The sequence below is a fragment of the Dendropsophus ebraccatus genome, chromosome 3 (genome assembly GCF_027789765.1).
Source record: "Dendropsophus ebraccatus isolate aDenEbr1 chromosome 3, aDenEbr1.pat, whole genome shotgun sequence".
Lineage (NCBI taxonomy): Eukaryota > Metazoa > Chordata > Amphibia > Anura > Hylidae > Dendropsophus > Dendropsophus ebraccatus.
Genome location: NC_091456.1, coordinates 141,626,018 through 141,638,364, shown reverse-complemented (window position 1 = coordinate 141,638,364; position 12,347 = coordinate 141,626,018). Strand labels below are relative to the sequence as shown.

At 47.1% G+C, this 12,347-nt stretch overlaps 1 protein-coding gene across 2 annotated transcripts in view; it reads left to right on the top strand.

The window, feature by feature from the left end:
- The first annotated feature begins 1,721 nt into the window (after positions 1-1,721).
- ARHGEF28 (Rho guanine nucleotide exchange factor 28) overlaps positions 1,722-12,347 on the top strand; it is a 159,870-nt gene continuing 149,244 nt past the window's right edge. Inside the window, exon 1 of one of the 2 annotated variants that reach the window (XM_069962804.1) lies at positions 1,722-1,833. The gene's annotated coding sequence lies outside the window, so the exon portion shown is untranslated. Of the gene's footprint in view, positions 1,834-7,430; positions 7,564-12,347 lie in introns of those variants that run through there. The other variant, XM_069962803.1, reaches the window with a different exon arrangement.

The window sequence follows — 12,347 nt, the reverse complement described above, 5'->3', positions numbered from 1 at the left end:
CATAGGTAACGTATAACAGTTTTGCAAGGGCTGCAAGGACATCGGTAACGATGTTGCTGCAGCCCTTGTTAAACGATTATCGGGCCGTGTAATAGGCCCTGTAAACGATTGCCGATCTAGCCGATCGGCACTCTTTTACATTTATTATCGGGCCCCTATCGGCCCGTCTAAAAGTACCCTTACCCTGCCAGTCTCTCTTGTGGCTGGAGTCAGCATTACACCTCCAGCCAAAAGAGCCCCCCATGCACAAGGCATTTCTTCTCCTAACTCCAAAGAGCACCAGCTGGGGAGCTGGGAGAACAAAGTAATGCCAGGGACTGCGCCAGGCCAGGTGAGTATGTGTATGTGTAGGAGGATTGCTAGCATAAGTTCAAGCATCACAGAGCTATAATTGCATAAAGTGAGAAAGATCAGATTTCTAAAATGGGCACAGGTCCTGAATGAATTAACATAGCAGTGCTGATATGTACTGCATTGAATTGTGCCTATCATAGGCATAGATGATCAGACTGCCTTATGCTGGGTTTACACGGAGCGATAATTCACCCGATCGTACGATTAACGACTTCGAAGTAAGGATTTTTCTTTTATAACGATCAGCGTTTAGACGGACTGATATATTGTACGGAAAATTCTTTTTGCGATCGTTTTGCGATCGCTTAAGCCTATCTCGCACATAGGTAAAATAGGTGAACGACTGTTTACACGGAACGATCTGCAAATTTTGTGTGAACGACGAACGACGATTTAAGAACATGTTCAAAGATCAAAATGAACGATTTCTTGCCCGTCGTTCGATCGTTCGTTGCGTTTACATGTAGGATTATCGTTCGAATTCGATCGTTATCGTGCAAATTCGCACGATAATCGTTCTGTGTAAACGCAGCATTAGGGCTGAGCCTCATCAGCTTCTGTAGCTATTACAGTGCCCTTCCTACCCTGATGTTACTAGGCTGCCGCTGATGTTTTTTTTTATTTTGTTGGTTATACACTTTTAGGCTATGTTCACACTGCGTATGAGTCTGGCTGCATTTCATACACCGCCGTACATGTGCGGCTGAAACTACGGGCGTGGGAAAAATCGTCATGCGGCCGGATGCGTACAAACCGCGAACATACGCCCGTAGTACAGTTATGCTTCTCTAGCTTGTTTCGAAGCGATCTGAGGCAGGTCATTTACTTGGAAATCGTCGCCCAGCCCCGTAAACCACACAGAACCTTTTGGATCGAAAAATCAAAACAATGGTTCATTTTTCACGGCGCCGTACACGATCCGGCCGTAAGCTCATACACAATGTGCATTGTGCGGGCGTGTACTTTCAAGCGAACGCATCAACCTCAAAACTATGTGCGTATATTTGCGGTTTGCACTACGGCCGGAAACATACGCAGTGTGAACATAGCCTCATAGTTATGTGTGTTCAATTCCAAACATTTGCTATATGACATATTGTACTACCACCAAAAGATAATCTGTATATGTCTTCCTTTTGAATCTGTGATCCTTATTGTGTATTTATATCTGTTAAAATAATAAAAAAAAAAGCAACTATAGCCTCTTTTAATAGCTTATGTGCTGCTCCTTAGCTGGGGCTCCTGCACAGCACATTGTATGTATGTTAAAAACAACTGGTTATTAATAAAGCTATATCAGTAATAAAAAAAAAAAGTTATTGTCCAATCACAGAATGTTATGTGGTGTCCAGTGAGTCCGGCGACCAACTACCGCCATCATTGGAGCTGTAAACAAGTCTGGTGGCATCTTGTGGTATCTGGGGGGCAATTTTCTGTTAGGACAGCACAGCTCCCCAGTACATCCCAGACCATCTACTGGTAAGTATTACTGGTGCACACCACACAGCACAGCAGGGAGGGACACTGATCATGGGGGGAGACTGGTCATGTTAGGGGCCGTGTAACTAGCTGACATTTATAAGACTGATCTGTACAGGACACAGATGACATTAGTGATGGCGGCCAGGGACATCTGTGAGGAAAATACTGTCATCTCCAAGACACAGCAGCCTGTAACCTGGGGAAGATTTATCAAACAGTTATAGGGTCTACTAACACTACGGAATAAGTGCAGTCTCCGCTTGAAGTTCTGCCTGACCCTTACAGTAGCAATGTCCTTTGTTTCCCATAGCAACCATTGACAGCTCAGCTGTCAAATATTCATTAGCCCTGGCGAAATAAAAGCTGGGCTGTGATTAGTTGCTATAGGAAGTAAAGAACAATCCTGCTGTAAGATTACTATCAATTTCTCCCATAATCCCTATATGTGCCCATAATGTGTTAGGAAATGGTGCCAGTTTATAACCACTAGGATGCACCACAATGCGTTACAGAGGATTGTCAGGGTGCTGTGTTATATAATAGCCACCATGTTAGATAACATTTTTGTCTTTGTTTTCAAAAATTTGTAAATTTGAGCTTTTGGGTTCGCGTTAGGGCCTGGGGCGGGCCTGGGCTGGAAAGGGCTACGGGAGGGTCCGTGTTTGGGGCAGGCCTGGGTTGGGAAGGCGAAGGGGGGTTCCGCATTAGTGAGTTGGAGGGGGCCTAGGCTGGGAAGGGTGACGGGAGGGTCTGTGTTTGGGGGTTGGGGTGGGCCTGGGCTGGGAAGAGTGATGGGAGGGTCTGTGTTTGGGGCCTGGGCTAGAAAGGGCAAAGGGAGGGTCCGCTTTAGTGAGCTGGGACGGGCTTGGGCTGGGTAGGTGAAGGGAGGATCTGCGTTAGTGGGTTGGAGCAGGCCTGGGCTGGGAAGTGCAACGGGAGGGTTCGCATTAGTGGGTTGGGGTGGGCCTGGGCTGGGAAGAGCGATGGGAGGGTCTGTGTTTGGGGCCTGGGCTGGAAAGGTCAAAGGGAGGGTCCGCTTTAGTGAGCTGGGACGGGCCTGGGCTGGGAAGGCGAAGGGAGGATCTGCGTTAGTGGAATGGAGCAGGCCTGGGCTGGGAAGTGCAATGGGAGGGTTCGCATTAGTGGGTTGGGGTGGGCCTGGGCTGGGAAGAGCGATGGGAGGGTCTGTGTTTGGGGCCTGGGCTGGAAAGGTCAAAGGGAGGGTCCGCTTTAGTGAGCTGGGACGGGCCTGGGCTGGGAAGACGAAGGGAGGATCTGCGTTAGTGGGTTGGAGCGGGCCTGGGCTGGGAAGGGTGAGGGTAGGGTCCGTGTTTGAAGGCTGGGGCGGGCCTGGGAAGGACGACAGGAAAATTTGCCTTCGGGCGAAGGGAGGGTCCATGTTTAGGGGCTAGGGCAAGCCTCGGCAACGGGAGGGTCAATGTTAAGGGGTTTTAAGGAGTTCTAGGTAGGTTTTAGCAAAGAATAGGCAAATTAAGGGCTGGGGTGTGTAATCGGGTTAGGGTGGAGGGGCTCCCTCATGGTGCCTTCACCTTGACGTGGTGAGGGAGCTTGCGTGCCTTGGTGATCCACTGAGCTAAGCTGGTGGGAGTAATACTCCTGGTGGGGTCACCCGTGCCAGACAGGTCAATGGGGAGAGGCCAGACTAAGAAAGGCACCCAGAAGAAAGGGCTGGTATCCTAGATATATTTAAATATTTGAAATAAAATGAACATATACTATTCACAATACATCTAGCACTCTCACTACACATATCAGACAGCAGGACACACCACACACATTGCTATTCTCACCTGCTTTTGTTGACTGATGAACCTTGAAATAGGAAAGCAAGAGATGACATGACCTCTGCACTAAATATTCCTGTCCACCACTAAGCTCTGCCCCCATCTCCCTTGCAGTTTCCCATCTCAGCTGGCCCCGATCTCCGTCAAGTTGGAGGAGATGACTCCATCATAAGGGCCCTATTCCACGGGACGATTATCGTTTAGATTATCGTTAAATCGTTTGAATCTAAACAATAATTGTTCGTCTGAATAGCAGTTAACGATTAACGACTGAACGAGAAATCGTCGCTCGTTTAATAAGACCTGGACCTATTTTTATTGTTGCTCGTTAGCAAATCGTTTGCATTGAATAAGATGTCATTCGGTTGTTCGGTGTTTGACATTTGAGTACCGGTGGCGGAAGAAGTTAGATGCAGCACTAGGGAGTCTGGGAAAACATGGATACAGTCTATGGCTCAATTCTTCACCTCTTCATGCCCTTATGGACCTTGCTGTGTAGTCTGGGGCTCAGTCATGCTGGAACAGAGAACCCCTTATACTGACCTCATCCCGCCGAGTCCCGTACCCGGAGCTGGTCCCGGGACGGAGATATCCTGGTCAGAAGCCGGCGCGCGCTGTGGAGATAGGTCCGGCGTCCATAGAGAATGAATGGAGCCGGACTCATCTCTGCAGCGCGCGCACGGCTCCATTCACGGGGGGTGACAGGTCTCCTTAAAAGGGAAACGAACAGCAGTTTAGAAACGTCCCTATACAGGATGATGGTAATTTTCGGGAACTTTGTAGTTTATTACATATGTAAATGAAGTGGTTTGGTGCATTGGGGGCAGGACTACTACCCTCAGTTCAACAATAAGCCCTGTCCTTTCTAAAGAATATTGGGGTGGCATTCTACAGTGGCAGGCAGGCCGGGCTGGATCGGTGCACCAATGGTTATTTAAGGTTAGATGCTTTTAAACTGCTGTTAGTTTTCTAAGATTCCCAGTCACTAGAACTAAAGGGCATAGGTCAACCTCTATAGAACAACCCCATAGTATTATCTCTTCTTTGCCACCAAACTTTATAGCTGGTACAATGAAGTCAGGCACGTAACATGGCATTTACCAAACCCAGACTCTTGTACTATATACCAGATAGAGAAGTGTGACCTATCACCATACAGAACACACAGTGCAGTGGCTGCATACCTTACACCTCTCCATCTGATATTGACTGTAAGGCTTGCATGCAGCTGCTTGGCTATGAAAACCAAAGCCATGAAGCTCCTGGCAGTATTTTTACCACAGGGTTTGGCGTGCAGCAGTCAGTGACCCAGTGGTGTAACTAGAAATGGCTGGGCCCCATAGCAAACTTTTGATTGCCCTTTCCCCCCTTTCTGACTAACCAGTAAGTCAAGTTTAGTCAAAACTGCAAGGGCTTGTCAGGAGTGCTTGCAGTTCAAGGGGCAATTGCAGAACCTGGGATGCCCACTTGGCCACCTAATGCTGCAAATGATGACAAGTCAGGGGCCCAGTGTATTGCAGGAGCAGGCAACAGGGCCCCCCGATGCGGTGGGCCCCATAGCAGCTGCTATGGCTGCTACAGTGGTAGTTATGCCCCTGTAGTGACCCATAACTTTAGCTGGTCTCAACTTTTTGGCTGAGCTGCCATGGTTCCTAAATGCTGCCATTTATCACTATTACCCCTGCTGGTGGAAGCTGTAGGAGGGAAGAAATTTTAGGGGCTGAATAGTTGCTGCAGTTGCTACTAGTACAGGACCAGCCGGGTATCAGTGATCTGTGTAGAACAAACAACCCATTCTATCACAGATGTTAGTATAGACTGCACTAGTATCACATATAGGGGGACATTTATCAATGTTGTGCCCCTGGCATACGCCAGGAAGAAGACGCAGATTCGTCCCTTCTCCCTGGCGTACACTTGCCGTATGCCCTGCTTGTCTAATGGGTGGGCAGTCTGGGCACAGCAAGGAGGCATGTGCGCAGGCATAAATCATGATACAAATCTACACCTGCTGGAAGCAGATTTGTTGCGCTTTGGTCGCAGGACCAACCGATTTTGGTGAATCCGGCAGGGAAAAAGAGGACGGGCCTGATTTAAGAACGGCATACAAGTACTCCAGTCTTAATAAATGTCCCCCATAGTGTTGAGCTTAATGCTCTGTAAAGCTGTTAATGCTTAATCGAGCTTGATGCTCCACCAAGCCCCTCCTGTTTGTCCCGTAAATGTGGCCATGCACCTTCAAAAAGTGACAGTCTGTCAGCTATATCGCCCGCTTGTTAAAGTAACACACTGGGGCACATGTATGAAAAGGCGTAAATACCTTTTTTAGGCGCAGAGAGGGGGGTGCGGCTGCACGCAGCAATACCTTTTGGGGCGGAGAGGGGGCGTTACGGGGGGTGCGGCTGCACGCAGAGGGGGCGCGGCCTCTGCGGGCGCCACATTTATCATTTTTTCCGTGAAAATTTTCGAACGGACTGTCTCTGTGCGATCGGGATTTATGTAGAGGCAGTGCGCCTCTACATAAATCCCCTGAGCTCCGGGGACATTTATAATTCTGGTTTAGAAAACGCTGGACTTCATAAATGTTCCCAGTTGTATTCCCCCCCCTCCCAAATTTTGTATATTTCCAGCTGTATGCCGTACCACTAGCCTTCTAATGTGTCTTGCAGTAACCTATTGCACTTTCCTTTTTATTTTTTACATACTTATTTAAACATCCCTTTAAGGGACAAAATTTTACCTATATGTTAACACAATAGGTACACATCAGGGTCTATTTACACAGAAAGATTATCTGACAGATTATCTGCCAAAGATTTGAAGCCAAAACCAGAAACGGATTTGAAAAGAGGAGAAATCTCAGTCTTTCCTTTATGACCTGATCTGTTTATAGTCTGTTCCTGGCTTTGGCTTCAAATCTTTGGCAGATAATCTGTCAGATAATCTTTCTGTGTAAATGGACCCTTATGCTGGGTTTACACAAAACGATAATTGGCCCGATCGTACGATTAACGATGTCGGAGTAACGATTTTTTTTTCATAACGATTAGCGGCGGGGGTGGCAATCGGGGTGGCGGCAATCGGGGCGGCGGCGATCGGAGCGGCGGCGGGGGTGGCGATCGGGGCAGCGATTGAGCCGGCGCAGGGGCTGCGGATGAGCGGGGGGCTGGGCTGCGGGCGGCCGGACTTTCGCGCGACGACTGTTTACACGGAACGATCAGCGAATTTTTGTGAACGACGATTTAAGAACAAGATAAAAGATCAAAATGAACGATTTCTCGCTCGTCGTTTGATGCGTTTACACGTACGATTATCTTTTGAATTCGATCGTTATCGTGCAAATTCGAACGATAATCGTTCCGTGTAAACCCAGCATTACACGCTCCAATCTGGCTCAATGCTTGAGTCTCCTATTGATTTCAGTCAGGTTTCTTACTGGAGATGAGCCCTGAAGCTTTCATGCTTACCTCTAAGGAGCACTCCTGTTTGTGAGGCAGACTGCACGGCTATGGGCAGGGTGGTATACACCTGTGCCAGTGACTGTAATAGCTCACTGGTGGACGCCATCCATTGCACTGTATATAGTAACATGTGGCGTTGGGGATACACCTACACAGTGCCGGCTGTGTGTACACCAGCGGCACTCCACGTGCTCCGGCCGCCTCCTCCCTGCCCTCTAGGTGGGGCACTGCGAGGCCAGACAGCCGGGGAGGGACGAGCGGTCAGACTGGGAGGGGACGGGACACGGAGCCTCTCCTCCTCCTGCTCCTCCTCCCCCGGAGCCCTCAGTCACAGCAGGAGCCGGCCAGGGAGCAGCGCTCGGACTGTACGGAGCTGGCTGACCGGGTGTCCGGGGATGTAGACAGGACGGCGGGAGCACCTGTAGCTGGACTGAGCCCCGCCAGGAGGAGCACACCGGCAGGTAGGTACACAGTGCTGCTGCTCCTCACAGGCCAGGGGGGCAGCATAGTAACTTTATCTACAGTGTCATATACTCAGCCAGGGGCTGTCACCCCTATGTCTGTATGGGCCCCATTTCTCTATGCACCCCTGTTATTGTGGACACCCTATGTCTGTATACCTACAGTGTCTGTACCCCATCTCTCTATGCACCCCTTGTCTTGTGGACACCCTATGTCTGTATACCTACAGTGTCTGTACCCCATCTCTCCATGCACCCCTTGTCTTGTGGACACCCTATGTCTGTATACCTACAGTGTCTGTACCCCATTTCTCTATGCACCCCTGTTATTGTGGACACCCTATGTCTCTATACCTAGTGTCTGTACCCCATTTCTCTATGCACCCCTTGTCTTGTGGACACCCTATGGCGGTATACCTACAGTGTCTGTACCCCATCTCTCCATGCACCCCTTGTCTTGTGGACACCCTATGGCGGTATACCTACAGTGTCTGTACCCCATCTCTCCATGCACCCCTTGTCTTGTGGACATCCTATGGCGGTATACCTACAGTGTCTGTACCCCATCTCTCTATGCACCCTTTGTCTTGAGGACACTATGTCTGTATACCTACAGTGTCTGTACCCCATTTCTCTATGCACCCCTTGTCTTGTGGACACCCTATGTCTGTATACCTACAGTGTCTGTACCCCATTTCTCTATGCACCCCTTGTCTTGTGGACACCCTATGTCTGTATACCTACAGTGTCTGTACCCCATTTCTCTATGCACCCCTTGTCTTGTGGACACCCTATGTTGGTATACCCACAGTGTCTACCTCATTTCTCTATACATCCCTTGAATTGACAGCAGTCTTGTGTGCACCCCATTTCTTAAAGGGGTTCTCTAAAACATAGTAACAAAGTAAATAGCTATCTATCTTACTGATCTGGATCCTCTGTTACATTTGGTGTATGTGGGGCTGTAACCTTCCCCTTTGCCAGTGTTCCCCAGCCCTGATAGGGCATGCTGGGAGTTGTAGTTTGGCAGCAGCTGGTGCATACATATAGAGTGCAGTGATTGTCTAGCACCGGTTATGAGAGTCGGAGGGTAGTCGGAGCGCACTGTGACCATGGATGGTAGACAATGAATAAATCATGGCTACCTTTTAATCTCCATGGCTGAGGTGGGCTTCACTCATTAACACCCCATTACATGTTCTCTTGTGGGAACCCATTGTTAACCCATGGCGGTATACATGGACAATATGCAAGGGAACATTGTGTATGGGGCTGAGCTGCGGGAACAGGTACTGATGGGATTTGTAGTTTTACAAAAGCGTCAGTGGTGGGAGAACACTGCTTTAAAGGGGTTCTTTTTTTTTAAATGAATATCCAGTCCTCTTGGTGTTTATCAGGCATTAGACTCCTGCCACCCCAACTAATCCTGTGTTTGAAGGGGCCACAGTACCCAGGCCAATGCTGTAGCCTCTGCAGTGTTAGCATGGGCTCCCTTCCTGTGCTTGTTGACCTTTTAATGGTGGAAGGAACTGCAGCTTTGTCCTGTTCACTTGAATAGGTTGGACCCCCACTGATCTGTCCGAAGGATAAGGTATCAGTATAAAGCTAGATAACCCCTTCACCAGAGAAGACTCTCTCCATGCCTCCATCAATCCTGGATTCATTTGTCAAACCAACAGATGGTGACGTGTCATTTATTGCCCCAGACATGTTTTATGTACTAATGACACCAATGGCAGCCTGCTTTACACCACACCAGCAGACACCTGACATTGGGCACTACCATCTCGGGCTTGTTTATAGCAGCTTGTCTATGGTGATGGGCTGGGTCTGCCATGCAGAAATGAATCAAAATGGTGCCATCCTGAGCTCTTCATCCATTGTACATGTCAATGGAGATGCTAGAAAGCATTGTGATGGAATTTACTTTTTAGGTAGGTGGTAGGTTCACATCATGGTAGAGTCCTTTTGCCATATATGCAGAGAAACCTTCTGCTGTATATCTGTATGTGAAGGAAACCTGGTGGATTCTACCTCTGACAGGGGCAAATTGGCAACAAACTACATGTCGCCTGGCTTTGCCGAAGAGCTTCTCATTCATTATCTTTGTCAGACATATCTTTAGAGCCACGTTTACCCAGTGGATGGTGAAAGAATCTGTCTTCAATGGACTGGTATATATGTGTGTGTTGGTGTACATCAGAGTCATTTTTCAGAGCTATATATTGGAAAATCCTCCTGATGTCAGACGGAAGATGTATGAAGAATTATTACCTGGATAGTATTCACACATGGCATCTTTGCCGCAAAAACATGTCTATACAACTGGAGAAAAAACTTGAAAGCAATTTGTAAAAATGGCCTTTTTGAGTCTCCATTTCACACAAGCTTAAAATGGAGGTCAAATGGTATTGGTCTGAGCATGGGTCTGATGACCGGAATTAGTAGCTGGCGGTTGTGGTCAATTGAAACGTGGTCCAGCTGGCACCTGCTTCCATAATATTGATGCATCTGTGTTCTGCAAGTGCAAAACTGGCCTTACAAACTAGAGGGAAACTTGTATGATCCACTATGTCCATCACAGACAGAAGTCACAGGCTGCTCAGCCAATCACCAGGACAGTGCCAGGAGCAGACCGAAGCTAGCAGGACATCGGGGAGCGTGGAGAGGTATGTAGGAGTTTTTTTTTTTTTTTTTTCTTTTCTATTTTTTTTTTCACGGTCACCAGCCTTGGGTTGCACATCTTTATTACATGTAGTTATGCGTGCCCAGTGATTATAGGTCTGGACCTAACGAAACGATCAGTTGATCGTTGTGTTTATTACACAGACCGATAATTGACCTTATTCAGCCAACTGTCACTCTGTGTAATTGAGCCCTAAGGCCGGGCCCATACAACCATTGTGCCTCCCAAGATATATATTTTGCATCCTTTTAAAACATTTTTGTTCCTCCAGAGTGTCTCATTTTGAATCAACTAGTGTCAGAAAATTGCTGTATGTCCTGCAGGAAGTAGAGTGTTCTTTTCAGTCTGACACAGTGCTCTCTGCTGCCACCACTGTTGGTGACAGGAACTTTCCAAAGCAGCAACGAACTCTTTACAGAAAACCTCTCCTGCTCTGGATAGTTCCTAAGAGAGACAGAGGTGGCAGCAAAGAGCACTGTGTCAGACTGGAAACAATACACCACTTCCTGCAGCACGCATAGCAGCTGATAAGTACTGGAATAATAGAGCATTTTAAATAGAAGTAATTTACAAATCTTTCTGTCACTAGTTAATTGCCCAAATGTAGTCAGCTAGTGACCCAGCTAGTGTACTCTGACCCCATAACGTTTTTGTCTGTGCTCAGATACGTGGCCATCACATTGTGACAGAATGCTCCGAGTATGGATCTTAGATGGCACAGTCGTGGTGTGAATGCATCCCAACCTCTACCTTTTAGTTCTACACAATGTGCAGCGATAGATATGTTGGGGGAACCTTTCTGAGATTATATAATCCTCTCAGTTGGTATTAAAAAATGTCCTTTGTGTTTTCCACCCATACCCGTCATCATGATTCCAGGAGATGTTTGTATTTAAATAAGTGAAACATTATGTAAGAAAGTGACAAGTGTTTTCCGTGTCATACTGTTATGGGGCTGAGATACTTTAGCTTTCTATCTTATTTGACATCTTTATCTGTGTTTGTTGATGTGATGCCAGCGACTGCGTCCACTTCACCAGATTCTTCTTGTTAATCTCCAGAGAACCTTTGATTCCCCGACAAGGTCACGCACCTTTTGGCTCAGGTCACTGTGACGTCAAATGTGTTATATCAACTAAGCTGTTATCTTACTTTCTATGTATACTGTTAGATAGTGGCCTTACATGCTGCCATTGGCTAGCAATAGTTAAGGGGAATGGCCTTACATTAACTACACAGCTATATGTGTCTGTGTATGTGTGTGTGTGTGTGTGTGTGTATGTGTATATATGTGTATATATATACATATATATATATATATATATATATATATATATATATATATATATATATAAAAATTGTATTATATACAGAGTAGTGTGTTTCTGAAATATGTAATCATATGCTTTTTTAATTATGTTATAAAAAAAAAAGTTAAAAACAAGCAAAACAACATTCAATGAAAGTCACAAAATAGTTAGCACTTAATAATATACCTATAACAAACAGGTGCCAAACTCACGGCTCTCCATCTGTTGCAAAATTATAGTTTTGCAACAGCTGGAGGCCTGCAAGCTTGACACCCCTTCTATGTCTATGTACAATGTACCATTAAATAAGGTAATGTTATTAATTATGTCTTTTTTGGGGAATACATCAGAACTAGACATTGGGAGTAGGGATGGTCCGAACCTGGTTCGGGTTCGTACGAACCCAAACTCTTTGCAATGATTCACGCTGTCTTCCACCTCCGTGGAAAGGGTAGATACAGCGGGAGGAACGCCTGGAAAACTGGGATACAGCCATAGCCATAGGCTGTATCCCAGTTTTCCAGGCGGTCCTCCCGCTGCACGGATCGGCCAGACAGCGGGAATCTGATGCCGAGCTTTCGGGTTCATATGAACCCGAACCTCGGCAGGTTCGGACCATCCTTAATTGGGAGTATTCAAAGATATGTGGTTGTATGGTGATATAATGGCATATGTTGGCTATTGGCAAAAATGGAGCAAGTGGTTTTATGTGGTGGCACGCGATACCACCCAGATGGAGGATGGAAAAACGCATCATGTGAATGGGGATCTATGACTGCCTGTGCGTG